This window comes from Phyllobates terribilis, unplaced genomic scaffold, assembly GCF_046119375.1.
Source record: "Phyllobates terribilis strain yellow unplaced genomic scaffold, ASM4611937v1 Scaffold_62__1_contigs__length_8034531, whole genome shotgun sequence".
NCBI lineage: Eukaryota > Metazoa > Chordata > Amphibia > Anura > Dendrobatidae > Phyllobates > Phyllobates terribilis.
Genome location: NW_027362822.1, coordinates 1,025,256 through 1,037,929, shown reverse-complemented (window position 1 = coordinate 1,037,929; position 12,674 = coordinate 1,025,256).

The window sequence follows — 12,674 nt, the reverse complement described above, 5'->3', positions numbered from 1 at the left end:
AGAGCGCCAAGAGAGCCAAGCGAACCAAGCGAGAGGCCGAGAGAGCCCAGCAAGAGGCCGAGCGAGCCGAGCGAGAGGCCCAAGCCCGGAGGGCCCATGAACTGCAGATGGCCCAACTCGGGATCCCAGCATCCACCTCATGGGACGGTGAGACCAACAATGCGACCCTGTTTAAGCCCCGTCCAGAGCATTTTCATGTGATGGAAAAGGACGGCGATCTCGACACCTTTCTGAGGGGTTTTGAAAAGACTTGCAGACAGTATCAGCTGCCTGAGGAACAGTGGGCGCGATACTTAACTGCAGGGCTGCGAGGCAAAGCTCTGGATGTGTTTGTGGCTCTTCCTCAGAGCCTCGATGGGAACTATGATGCCATTAAGCAGGCCCTAATCCAGAGGTTCCAACTGACTCCTGAGGTGTACCGTAAAAAGTTCCGGAACCTCCAACATGGACCGCGCGACAGTTACAGCGATGTGGTGCTTGGGCTCCGAACCAACTTCGAGCAGTGGATCCAAGGACTGTCAGCGACCACCTTTGAGCAGCTAAAAGATCTGATGGTGAAAGACCAGTTCCTGCATCTGTGTCCGACTGAGGTACGGCAGTTCGTGATGGATCGGGAGCCACCAGATGCCAATAAAGCAGCGCAGATCGCAGACACCTGCGAGGCCAACCGGAGACCGGAGGTGCGGAAGCCGGTCGTCACCAGCTGGAAAGGGGGTAAGCCATCAACCACCATCCCAGCCCCTGCCAGCCGACCTTCCGGGGGCCTTTTTCCCGTTACCAATGCCCGGCCTGCATCTGATGCCCGCAGGTGTTATTTCTGCAACCAGACTGGCCATCTCTGCGCCACTTGCCCAGAGAAGCAGAGGAAGAACCCCCCATCCAAGGCTCCAGGGCCTAATGCATCAGTTTCTTTGGTGGGTGGGCCGGTTGGGAGGGCCTGTGAAAACTTGCAGTCTGTCAGGGTGGGGGACACTGTCACTGTAGGCCTCATGGATACTGGGGCCGAACGAACCCTCATCCAACCCGAACTGGTGTCCGCTGAAGCGCTTATTCCGGGAAAGACCCTGACTGTCACCGGGATCGGGATTGGGGGCGTCTGATGCCCCTTGCCCATGGCTCAGGTTTTTATTGATTGGGGTGCGGGGAGTGGGGTGAAGGAAGTGGGAGTATGTGAAAATCTACCTGCAAATGTTTTGTTGGGAACTGATTTGGGGAGGATGTTTGCTTATTATGTCCCTGACCCCCCTCCTCGATCTGATACGGTTGGTAAGGTTAATGCTGATGCTGTGAATGTCAATGCTTTACCTGCTGCTGCTGCTGCTGCTGATGTACTGGAAGGTACAGGAGAACTCAGCCATGTCACGCTGTGGGGTGATATTGCTGAGGATCTCCTAGCAGGAACAAGTGTCAGTGCAAAGGGTAATGTGGAGAGGCACAGGGACCATGAAGCAGGTGGTGCTGTGCCAGCGACCAGTGTCACAACAGATGGTGACCTGGCTGATGGCTGCCCCATACGTAGCACTGTGCCTGAGGTAATGGGGGAGGATGGGGAAGTAGTACTCATAGCCGCACAGGCTGATGGGACGGTGTTATTCCCCAGGGAGACAGCCTATATAGCCGCTGTTACCCACAGTCAGAGTGCCCAGAATGCAAGTAACGCCCTGCCTTCTGGACCCTCCTCGGACAGAGGAATAACAGAATCAGGTATGGACCCAGAGCCGGTCCCAGAGGGTCCCAGTGAGGACGTGGCCTTAACCTCACTTCTGGCTTCCTCCAGGCAGGAGTTTCAGGCAGCTCTGCACTCGGATGCTAGCCTAGGGACGTTAAGGAGCCTCGCAGAGAAGCCCACCTCCGAGTCTGATAAGGAGAGGGTATTCTGGGACCAAGGGAGGTTGTACCAGGAGACAGTTCCCTGTACACCCCAACAGGAGTGGCTGAGGGAAAGACAGCTGGTCGTCCCCTACCAATTCAGGCATGAGTTGTTGCGGATCGCCCATGAAATTCCACTCGCTGGACACTTGGGGGTCAGCAAAACCAAGGCCCGGCTGTTTCACCACTTTTATTGGCCCAAAATGAGGACGGATGTGGTGAACTACTGTCGCTCCTGTACCACATGTCAAAGAGTGGGAAAGTCAGGGCCGGCTCCCAAAGCCCCCCTGATCTCTTTGCCAGTGATAGAGGAGCCTTTCCAGAGGATTGCTGTGGACATTGTGGGACCACTGGCCATACCCAGCAGCTCTGGAAAACGTTTCATCCTTACCGTGGTAGACTATGCTACCTGATATCTGGAGGCAGTAGCCTGTCCTCAATTAGGGCGGATAAGGTGGCGGACGCCCTCTTGGCCATCTTTTCGCGAGTAGGCTTTCCCAGGGAGATGCTTACCGACCAGGCGACCCAGTTCATGTCACGCTTAATGGAGGCCCTATGTAAGAAAATGCAGGTGCAGCATCTGGTATCGAGCGCGTATCATCCCCAAACCAATGGTTTGTGTGAGCGATTCAGCGGTACCCTCAAACAGATGTGAAAAATGCTGGTTGAGACCCAGGGACACGACTGGGAGCATTACCTCCCACACCTGTTATTTGCTTACAGAGAGGTTCCACAGGCCTCGACGGGGTTCTCCCCCTTTGAGCTCCTGTATGGCAGGCGTGTCCGAGGACCCCTTGGATTGATAAGGGAATTCTGGGAAGAAGAGCCGAGCTCCCCAGGAGTGTCCATCGTGGAGTATGTCATGCGCTTCTGTGACAAGATGCAGACCTTGACGCAGTTGGTGCATGACAACATGGCGCAAGCCCAGGCTGACCAGAAGCATTGGTAGGACCAGAACGCCCAAGAGCGGACCTACCAGGTGGGTCAGAATGTGTGGGTGCTGGTCCCCGTACCAAAGGACAAGCTTCAGGCGGCCTGGGAAGGCCCGTACGTCATTCACCAACAGCTCAACCCGGTCACCTACGTGATCACTCTTGACCACACGCGGGGTAGGCGGAAGGCTTTTCACGTTAATATGATGATGGCTCATCAAGAACGTGGAGCCTGCGTCCTACCGGTCTGCAGCCTGCCCAAGGATGGGGAGGACGACCACCTCTTGGACATGCTGGCCCAAGCGAAGGCCAGTGGGTCCCAAGAGGATGTAGAGATAAGCGTCTTGCTATCCGCAGACCAGAGGTCTCAGATGTGAGCAGTATTGAAACCCTTCCAAGCAGTGTTCACCAACCTGCCTGGCAGGACTGAAGTGGCGGTCCATGAAGTGGACACCGGGAATCATCCCCACTCCGGCGGACAGCCTATCGAATCTCCGACGAGGTGCAGCATGTCATGCGCTAGGAGGTTGAGGAGATGCTGAAGTTGGGGGTGATTAAGCGGTCCAAGAGTGCGTGGGCGTCACCTGTAGTCCTGGTGCCAAAGAAGGACGGGACCACCCGGTTCTGTGTGGACTACAGGGGGCTCAACGCTATCACAGCCTCTGACGCACAACCAATGCCACGTATTGAGGAGCTGCTGGAGCAGTTAGCCAGCGCGAGCTATCTCTCCATTATGGATCTGAGTCGGGGATATTGGCAGATTCCCTTGAGCCCCGGAGCCCAGGAGAAGTCCGCCTTTATCACCCCCTTCGGATTGTATGAATCTACGGTCATGCCTTTTGGCATGAAAAATGCCCTTGCCACTTTCCAGCGAATGGTCAACCACCTGCTCCAGGGACTGGAGAGGTACGCAGTGGCGTACCTGGATGATATTGCCATCTTCAGTCCCACCTGAGAGGATCACCTCGAGCATCTGCAGCAGGTGCTCGGGCGCATTCACCAGGCGGGCTTGACCATTAAGCCAGGAAAGTGCCAGATGGGCATGAACGAGGTCCTCTACCTGGGGCACCGGGTAGGTGGGGGTACTCTGAAGCCAGAGCCTGGGAAGGTGGCTGCTACCATGTCCTGGCCCACTCCCAGGACCAAGAAGCAGGTGCAGTCCTTCTTGGGCACCGCAGGGTACTATAGACGCTTTGTACAAGACTATAGTAGCCTTGCAAAGCCCTTGACAGACCTCACCAGGAGGAGCCTACCCCATTCAGTCAAATGGGCAGATGAATGCGAGGTGGCCTTTCGGGCTTTGAAGACTGCCCTGAGCAGCCCTCCTGTGCTAAAGGCGGTCGACGGCAAACGGCCACTCTTCGTGCAGACCAACGCCAGTGAGTTTGGCCTCGGTGCTGTACTCAGCCAGGTCGACTCGGGGAACCAAGAACACCCCGTGTTGTACCTAAGTCGGAAACTGCTGCCGAGGTAAGTGGCCTATTCCACCATAGAGAAGGAGTGCCTGGCCATTGTATGGGCCCTCAACCGTTTACAGCCTTACTTGTACGGGTGCCCCTTCACTGTCGTGACTGACCACAACCCCCTGAGTTGGCTGCACACCATGTCCGGTGCCAACGGAAGGTTGTTACGCTGGAGCCTCACCCTCCAGCAGTACGACTTTACCGTTCAACACCGCAAAGGCAGCGAGCATGGCAATGCCGATGGGTTGTCCCGGCGAGGGGAGCCTCCAGAGATACGCCTGGAGGAGTGCCAGAAGGTCCTACCTCCATAGCGCAGTCTAAAAAGGGGGAGGTGTCAGGCAAAATGTATTTTTGTCCTAGTTTTAAAAATGAGAGATGTCTTAAATCTCCACCCCCTGCTCATTTGGAAGAGGCCACATAGAACTCATTCTGGCTTCCCCCAAAACCAGGAATGTTTATGACCGCCATAAAACCTCAGCCCACAGCAAGCATACTGGTATACTCTGGATTTTCCCTCCAATCCTATTGTCTAACTGTACAAACTTTTAATGTCGATTTTAATAATGCACATGACTGTCACAAACACAGGGACCACATTTTTGAGATGTTTACCTTTTTCCAATTGTGATGGTGTGGTTTTCGTGGCTGGGAGACCACCAGGAACCTGGGAAATGGATTCTGAGCTTCTGAGCATCATAGAGATATCATTTTTGATATCCATCTTCATGAATAGTGGTGACGGCAAACATGATGTCTCCATCTTGGAGGTGGGACCCCCCATACCAAGATATGAAATATGAAGGATTTTTATGTCTTATGCAGCTGGGTGGGTTCACAAAACCGAGCCCCCGTGTGAGGTAAACAACATGGGTGTCTCCTAATTTTGGCCCCTTACTAAAAACCAGAACGGCCATTTTAATTCATTCTTGCCCGGGACGTCAGACGCATGCACCCCTCGCTGCGTGGAAGAATCACATTTAATTTCCGGGGAGCCGTCCCCCCCACAGAATCTGAGACCATCACCTCATGGCGCAGGTTTTTCTATCACTTATCCCTTTTATTTTAATAACTGTTTATGCATATATGTAAATTGTCTCTTTTATAATATCTTGTATAACTTTTGTAAACACTGCCCAATTTCAGGAGTAAATCATTATTATTTACCAGCTTCGTTCTTCTTGTCCTATGTCGAGCAAACACGTTCCTCACCCGCTAATTCACGTTACCTAATGGGTACCCAATCCACCTGTTAAGCGATCGGTGGTGGCAGTATACCAGTATTTATGTGATATTTTGGTTTGAGGGTGGCTGGATGGAGGTATATATACGTTCCTGGAAGGAACTGGTGGTATATATACATCCTGTCACATCACGTGCCACAATAGTCGACATAAATTAGAGCAGCTGCGCCCGTACTTATCCTCGGTCAATACTGTGTTTGACCAGCAGGATAAGGGGGCGCCAGAGGGCTGCAAGGTCTGACCAAGTGTTTTCCCTGACATGGCCCAGGGCAGCACACTGGTGCATATGGCCCCCCTTCAGAACTGGAGTGGTGTAATGTTGGGTTTGTGATTGGGGTCCTGGGTGGTACTCCATCCTTACCTTGAGAGAGGAGATACCACACCTCTGTATGAGGTGCAGTAACCCTGTTGTGACTGAACCCTCAGGGCACCACATTTCCCCCTGGTGAAACACAGCATGTCCGCGGGCTGGAATAGAGTCAAAACATGGTATATTTCAGACTTTCAAAAATGTAAATGCTTTTTTAACAATAACATTCTTCCCTTTATGGGAGGTACTTTGCTTAAACGTTACCGGTTAAACATGACAAATATAGAAAACTTTAGAAAACATTATATAAGTGGAAGTTCAGCAGCATGAGGGACCTGTCCAAAGCAAACCCTCAATGTAGGCCCTGGGCGTGGCTGCAGGGCATTGGCGATCCTGAGTTGGACCACAATTGAAGCCACGCCAGACAGGTTTTCCTTCTGAGGTCTGCAGTTGTAGATATAAAACCAATAGGGGGCACCTTAATAGGTGAAAACTATATACAAGAGAGTTTGTTGGCTGCTCACTGTCCGCAGGAACAACGTCTATTACCCTTACGGGTCAAGTGAAAAAAAATATAATAACAACACACAGGAAAAACAAACAAGAAGTCCAGACTCCTGTTCTGCACTAGTAGTGGTATCCCCAATGGGGATACCGCTCATTCTTGCCCACAGGCCCAGCAGGGTTGTCTGTGGCAGAGTGCAGGGGAACGTCCTCCTTGAACATGCGGTGCACCTCCAGTGCATACCACCCACATATTCCGTGGTGGCGGGTGTATGAGACGTAGTCTCCCGGGTACAGGTTGGGGTCGGGGTGGCCTTGCTCCAGGTGAGGCTCAACGTCCCACCGGTTGACTAAAATGTCCCGGGTGAACTGGGAGCTGCGAATAAAGCCACATCCCGCCTCCTGGTCGAAGCGGACTATTAGTCCTTCCTCCCGGGGACTGGGATGGGAGGCCTCCGCCTGACGGGCGTGGGCCTTCGCGGCCTTGGATTTCACTTCCAGCTTTTCGCAATGGACCCTCCGGGCATGCCGTTCTTTCTCGAGTTGGAGGAGCTCGAGTCGGCAGAACTCCTCGTGCTGTCGAGCCTCAGCTTGGGTCTCCCGGGGAAACCCCATCAGGCCCCCCCCCCTGGTTGTCCCATCTATATTCTTCTGCTTTTGGGCAGGCAACCGGGGGTGCTGGCAACGGCATTAACGGGGGCCACTGTTGATCCTCCAGTCTGGCAGTCCAGTCTGGGTTCGGGTGTGCATACACCCAGGCGAGGGCAGGGGCTGGCGGTTCTGCAAGCGGGAAGGGTAGCAGGCCTCCGGATGCTGCGACTTGGACCTGAGGCTCCGGGGTCAATAGCTGCTTCCAGACGGTGGCGCCCGGGGATGGAGGTGACGGTAGGAGGTCCAGGAGCAGGTCGGCGCACTCCGCGCCCGGGACAGGGGATTCTTTCCTATCTGCTCCTGGGCTGCACGTGGCCTCCTGGGATCCTTCCTTCTCCGCCTGGGCTGGGACATCGCTGGTGGGGGGCGACATATCCTGGTGTCGGGCCGCAAGCTTCCCCAGCAGCTCCTGTCTCCATTCGGCGACCACCATCCGCTGGGCCTCCTCAACCCGACGGGTCAGCTCCTGGGTCTCGCCTCGGAGGAACTCGGTCTCCTCCATTGTCAGCTGGAGGTTGGATCCCTCCAGGATGAGGGAGGTGGCTGTTGGTAGGCCAGCGGCAGAGGGTAGGTCTTGGCCTCCTTCCATACTGGCTGCCAGGTGCGGCCTGTCTAGACTTGCCCAGACCACACCTTGTCTCCCTCTTGTTCTCCTCCTCTTTCGGGGGTGGTTCAATGGCATTTTGCCGACGGTCACTCCTTGGGATGTCCCATCCGTCTTGATGAACAAAACTATGCGGACAGTCACTATTGCAAGGGGAGGGTTGTACTTTTGGCGCCATTCTGGAACCTGGCCCACGATGGGAGTTTTTACTTTGTTGTTGCTTGCGATGCACATAATGGCTCCCGTTCTTCTGGAGCGGGCGCCACATTTAATGTAGAAATACAGTTCTTAGGAAAGGCGCACAGTACCCGGTGGCAATGGGTACAGAATTCTGCCGTTGCCGCGGGCACAAAATCCTGCTCGTGACGCCAGAAGCTGACGAGCCCCCTGGGCCTGTGGGGTACTCAGCAGCCGGGCCTGGTAAATGGGGATAGATGTCACAGTGGCTGGCCCGGTCCATGACCCAGTGTGGTCAGTCCAAAAATAAAAGGAGAGAAAAGTAAAAGGGGAATTTGTAGAAATGTTTGTGACGCTACCTGTGGTTTCTGGTAAGAGGTTACAAGAGCTGCGACCGTCCGCTGAGGCTAATGTTAGGGGCAGCTTTTGATAGAACGGCTCCCCACAGGCGGAGCAGGTCTCAGGGCAGTGTAAAGAGGTGTAGCACGATGGAGGGAGCGCTAGGCTTAGTAGTGCGGGTGAGGAGTCGCGGAGGAAATAACAGGCAGAAGCGGTGGCTGAAGTAATCCGAGTCTTTACTCACTTTTAGCACAAAGCTTCTCTCTGTTGTCACGCAGCGAGCAGCGGCCACCAGGGCGGGGCTCAGCACTTTCCCAGGTGGTTCTGGAGCACTTGTCAGGACCCCGCTCTAGTGTGTTCCTCTCTTGTTCGACTTCTCCTGCCTTGCGTCCCTCACTAAGTACGGCCAGGTTCCTCTGGATAAACTCAGATTATGGTATACCGGTGGCAACTCCGCTCCGTCCGCATCCCCCTGGGATCCATATAAGCCTCCGGTTTTTCCGACAGAGACCTGAAGTGCAAAGTCAGATAGAGGGACCGGTTTACCCTCTCGCTGCCGGGTCCCAAGGGGTAAACTCAGTTTAGGATGTACAGGTGGCGACTCTTCACCGTCCGTACTCCCCCTGGTATCCTTTCGCCTGTGGAGCCTAACTCCTCTGCTCCCCTCCTGGGCCTCCTTACTTGGGACCCTGACAGGGGCAGAGGCGCCAATCACTCTGCCCCGCTCCTTGTCTCGAGGCCTGAGACCGAGGACAGTGGACCTTCAGCCAGCTACAGCCTTGTGCTGGACCCCGACCAAAGACCCACAACCAAAGACCTTTTTACTAAGATGGCCTCCAGTTAAATATGATTTGCTAAGTGCCTAGATAAGTGCTTCCTTCACCCTCACTCACTACATGGTTCCCCTCCATATCTCCATTCAGGCCCGGGGCAGCACACTGGTGCATATGGCCCCCTTCAGAACTGGAGTGGTGTAGTGTTGGGTGTGTGATTGGGGTCCTGGGTGGTACTCCATCCTTACCATGAGAGAGGAGATACTACACCTCTGTATGAGGTGCAGTAACCCTATGGCGACTGAACCCTCAGGGGCGCCACATTTGGGTCTGGCGAGCGGAGTTCATCTATGGACCAGTACCTTTTGTAGAGGACATCAGGTATGATGGTCACCTGTGATCCGGTGTTCAATAGTGCAGGTGTTGCTATGCCTTCCAGCACGATGGACAGGAAAGGCCTTCCTCCTACAAACCAGTCATACCAAACACAAAAAGAGAAAGAGGGAGTTTTTTTATGAAGATAAAAATTGTATAAATTTTATCAACAAGAAGTTTAAGGCAAGACAAAATACATCATAAAAGAAAGTACATGTGCAAGAGGGCTGGAATGAATAGCAGCAAGGCACAGGCAGTACTGGGGGAGGGTTACAGGGAGTTATATGTTATAATTACAATCATACATAGATTAGTACAGATAACACCCATGAATCCCATAATCACATTGCTGTAGCAAATTAGCTCCACTGAGTTAGACTCTGCAGGTTAAGTATTAAGTATGGCAATGTTATAATTATTCAGTAACTGACAGATGTGTCAGACATCATAACTTTAGTAATATACTAAAAAACCATTGGAGCATTCAGTAGCCACAGCAAAAGGTGGATGGAGGTTAACAACGCTTACCCCAGGCCGATGTGCCAAGAAATAGAAGATGTGGGGCTCCTTATTTGGGACCCTGACAGGGGCAGAGGCGCCAATCACTTTGCCCCGCTCCTTGTCTCGAGGACTGAGACCGAGGACAGTGGACCTTCAGCCAGCTACAGCCTTGTGCTGGACCCCGACCAAAGACCCACAACCAAAGACCTTTTTACTAAGATGGCCTCCAGTTAAATATGATTTGCTAAGTGCCTAGATAAGTGCTTCCTTCACCCTCACTCACTACATGGTTCCCTCTAACTTTGGTTCCCCTCCATATCTCCATTCAGGCCCGGGGTAGCACACTGGTGCATATGGCCCCCTTCAGAACTGGAGTGGTGTAGTGTTGGGTGTGTGATTGGGGTCCTGGGTGGTACTCCATCCTTACCATGAGAGAGGAGATACCACACCTCTGTATGAGATGCAGTAACCCTATGGTGACTGAACCCTCAGGGGCGCCACATTTGGTTCTGGCGGGTGGAGTTCATCTATGGACCAGTACCTTTTGTAGAGGACATCAGGTATGATGGTCACCTGTGACCCGGTGTCCAAAATTGCAGGTGTTGCTATGCCTTCCAGCACGATGGACAGGAAAGGCCTTCCTCCTACAAACCGGTCATACCAGCCTGATGGGCCTGATTGGTCTACTCCTGGGTGTTAGCCCTCGGCCCCAGGGTTTGCCCGTTTAAAGGACAGGTCCATGTGGGGTGGCCTACCTTGTGGCAATGGTAGCAGACGAGCTCTCCTGGAGGGCGACGTAGGTCGTTGGTTCTCCCACAGGGTGGCGTTGTCCTTCTTCTTCTCCTCATCCAGGGGACATCCTCGGGACTGTCGGCGAGTAGGATCCTTCCATCCGGCTTGGGCTCCTTCTGTAGCTGCAGGGTGCTTACGACGGTGGTCAGGGTTTTTACTTAGCTGACGCACTTCAGAGCACAGGCTGTCCAGCTCGCTAGGAGGCGCTGTTTGCACTTTTGCCTCAGCCGCTAATGAAGGAGCAGTGGATGCTGCTGGTACCGCAGGATAGCAGTATCTGATGTTTCCAGGGGCTGCAGGCCCTTAATAGCCATGTCCTTCAGGGCGTCAAAGGTGGCATTCGGATGATCTAAGGCCCACCACCGTACAGTTCTGCTCTCCTCCTGGGACCTCAACCCTCGGATGAATTGCTCTGTCAGCATTTTGTCCTCATCATGTATGTTGGTTGGACTAACATGTTTCAGGGCCCGCAGGGCCTCTTGTAAGCGCCAGGCATAGTCCCGGATACTGTCCTCAGGTTTCTGGGCACAGTGGTAGAACCTCATCCGGAGATCTGTCTCAGTGCAGTTCTCAAAGACAGTTTGCAGTCTCTTAAATCTAATAGGTACTGATTCCTGGTCCGCGGCTGGCCAGGATTCAATCTCCCGCTCTGCGGCACCAGTCAATTGTCCCAGCACAACAGCGGCTCTCTGTTTACCAGTCATTGAGTACATATCCAACACACCGCATATTTTCCTTTTGAACCCAGACAGGGTGTCTGGTTTGCCATCATACTGAGGAAGCCATTTCGCCCCGGGGACGTACGGCAGGGCCATGGGTATCATTGGAGTCATGGCCCCTGCTGGTGGGGCGGTTGCTCCGGCCTGAGCACCGCCGGGTGCGGGTTGGGCATTGGGAGCGTTAACCGGTGTTTCGCTGGTCGTCAGCCATGGTAGCGCCCCCCTAGTAAACTGTAGCCTACCTTCTTTCCTTCGATCGAGTAGGCCGCAACGAAGTGAGTGATTCCTTGTCGAGCAACTTCAGTGCAGGACCTTGCATCTCCTTCCAGGACCTGATGCTTCCTGGTGCTGCGTCAGAGTGCGAGGCGGGGCTTGGGCTTCGCGGGCTACCAACGATCACGCCTCTCTGGTTCCCGCGGTTACGCCCCTCTTCTTCCCGCGCGGTGACACGGTAATGGTGGCGATTTTCACCGCAGTTGTGATACACAGTCCACACACGGCACACAGTACCAGGTGGCTACGGGCACGAAATACTGTTCGTGACGCCAAGTTTGACGCACCCCCTGGGCCATGGGGTACTCGGTAGCCGGGCCCGTCATTGCTAAGGGATATGTCACAGTGGTGGTGACCCGGTCCGTGACCCAGGGCGGTCAATAAAAGGGGGGTAGTTTGATAGGGATTTTATAGTTAATGTTCGTGACGCCACCTGTAGAATGCGGCTATGGGGAGCCGCTGCTGCGGAGCAGGTCCTCTGGAGCTGATGGGATGCAGCAGAGTTGTTTCAGCTCTCCACAGGCAGAGCTTTAGCTCCAGGGCAGTATAGAGACGTTGTAGGTGATGCTAGGCATTGTAGTGCAGGGCTGATGGCGCAGCAGCAATAACTGACAGACAGTATGGTGCAGTCTTCAGGGTTTTACTCACAGTTTCTTAGACTGGTGTAGATGGCAGGTACGGTCCAGGGTACTTGGTAGGAAGGGTGCACTTCTGGACACTCCCCAGTGAGCGGGTATAAGGCCTCCTGGTCTGTTTCTTCCTCACTCTCTCTCTCTCTCTCTGTGAAGCTCCTGACCTGCTTGGAACTAGGCCTAGCTTCTGTACTCTTTCACTCTCTCACCTGTCTGCTTGGAGGTAAGAACTTTCCTCTGGATTAGAGATGAGCGTTGTTCTACTCGAACTGTTCGCCAATCTCAAATTCGAGCTGTTTTGGGCGGTGTTCGAGCCGTTCGGCGAACACGAACAATTTGAGAAAAATTCGGCTGTTCGAGGTTATGTTCGATAACTGTTCGTGCACCAAAATCATAACTGGATTTTTTCTCAGTAATGATGAAAATTAATGTTAATACGCAGTTTGAGTGTACAGCGGGGTGGGGGGAGGGGCAGGGGATGGATCTCTGCAGGAATAATGAAGATCTCCATTTTTTTTT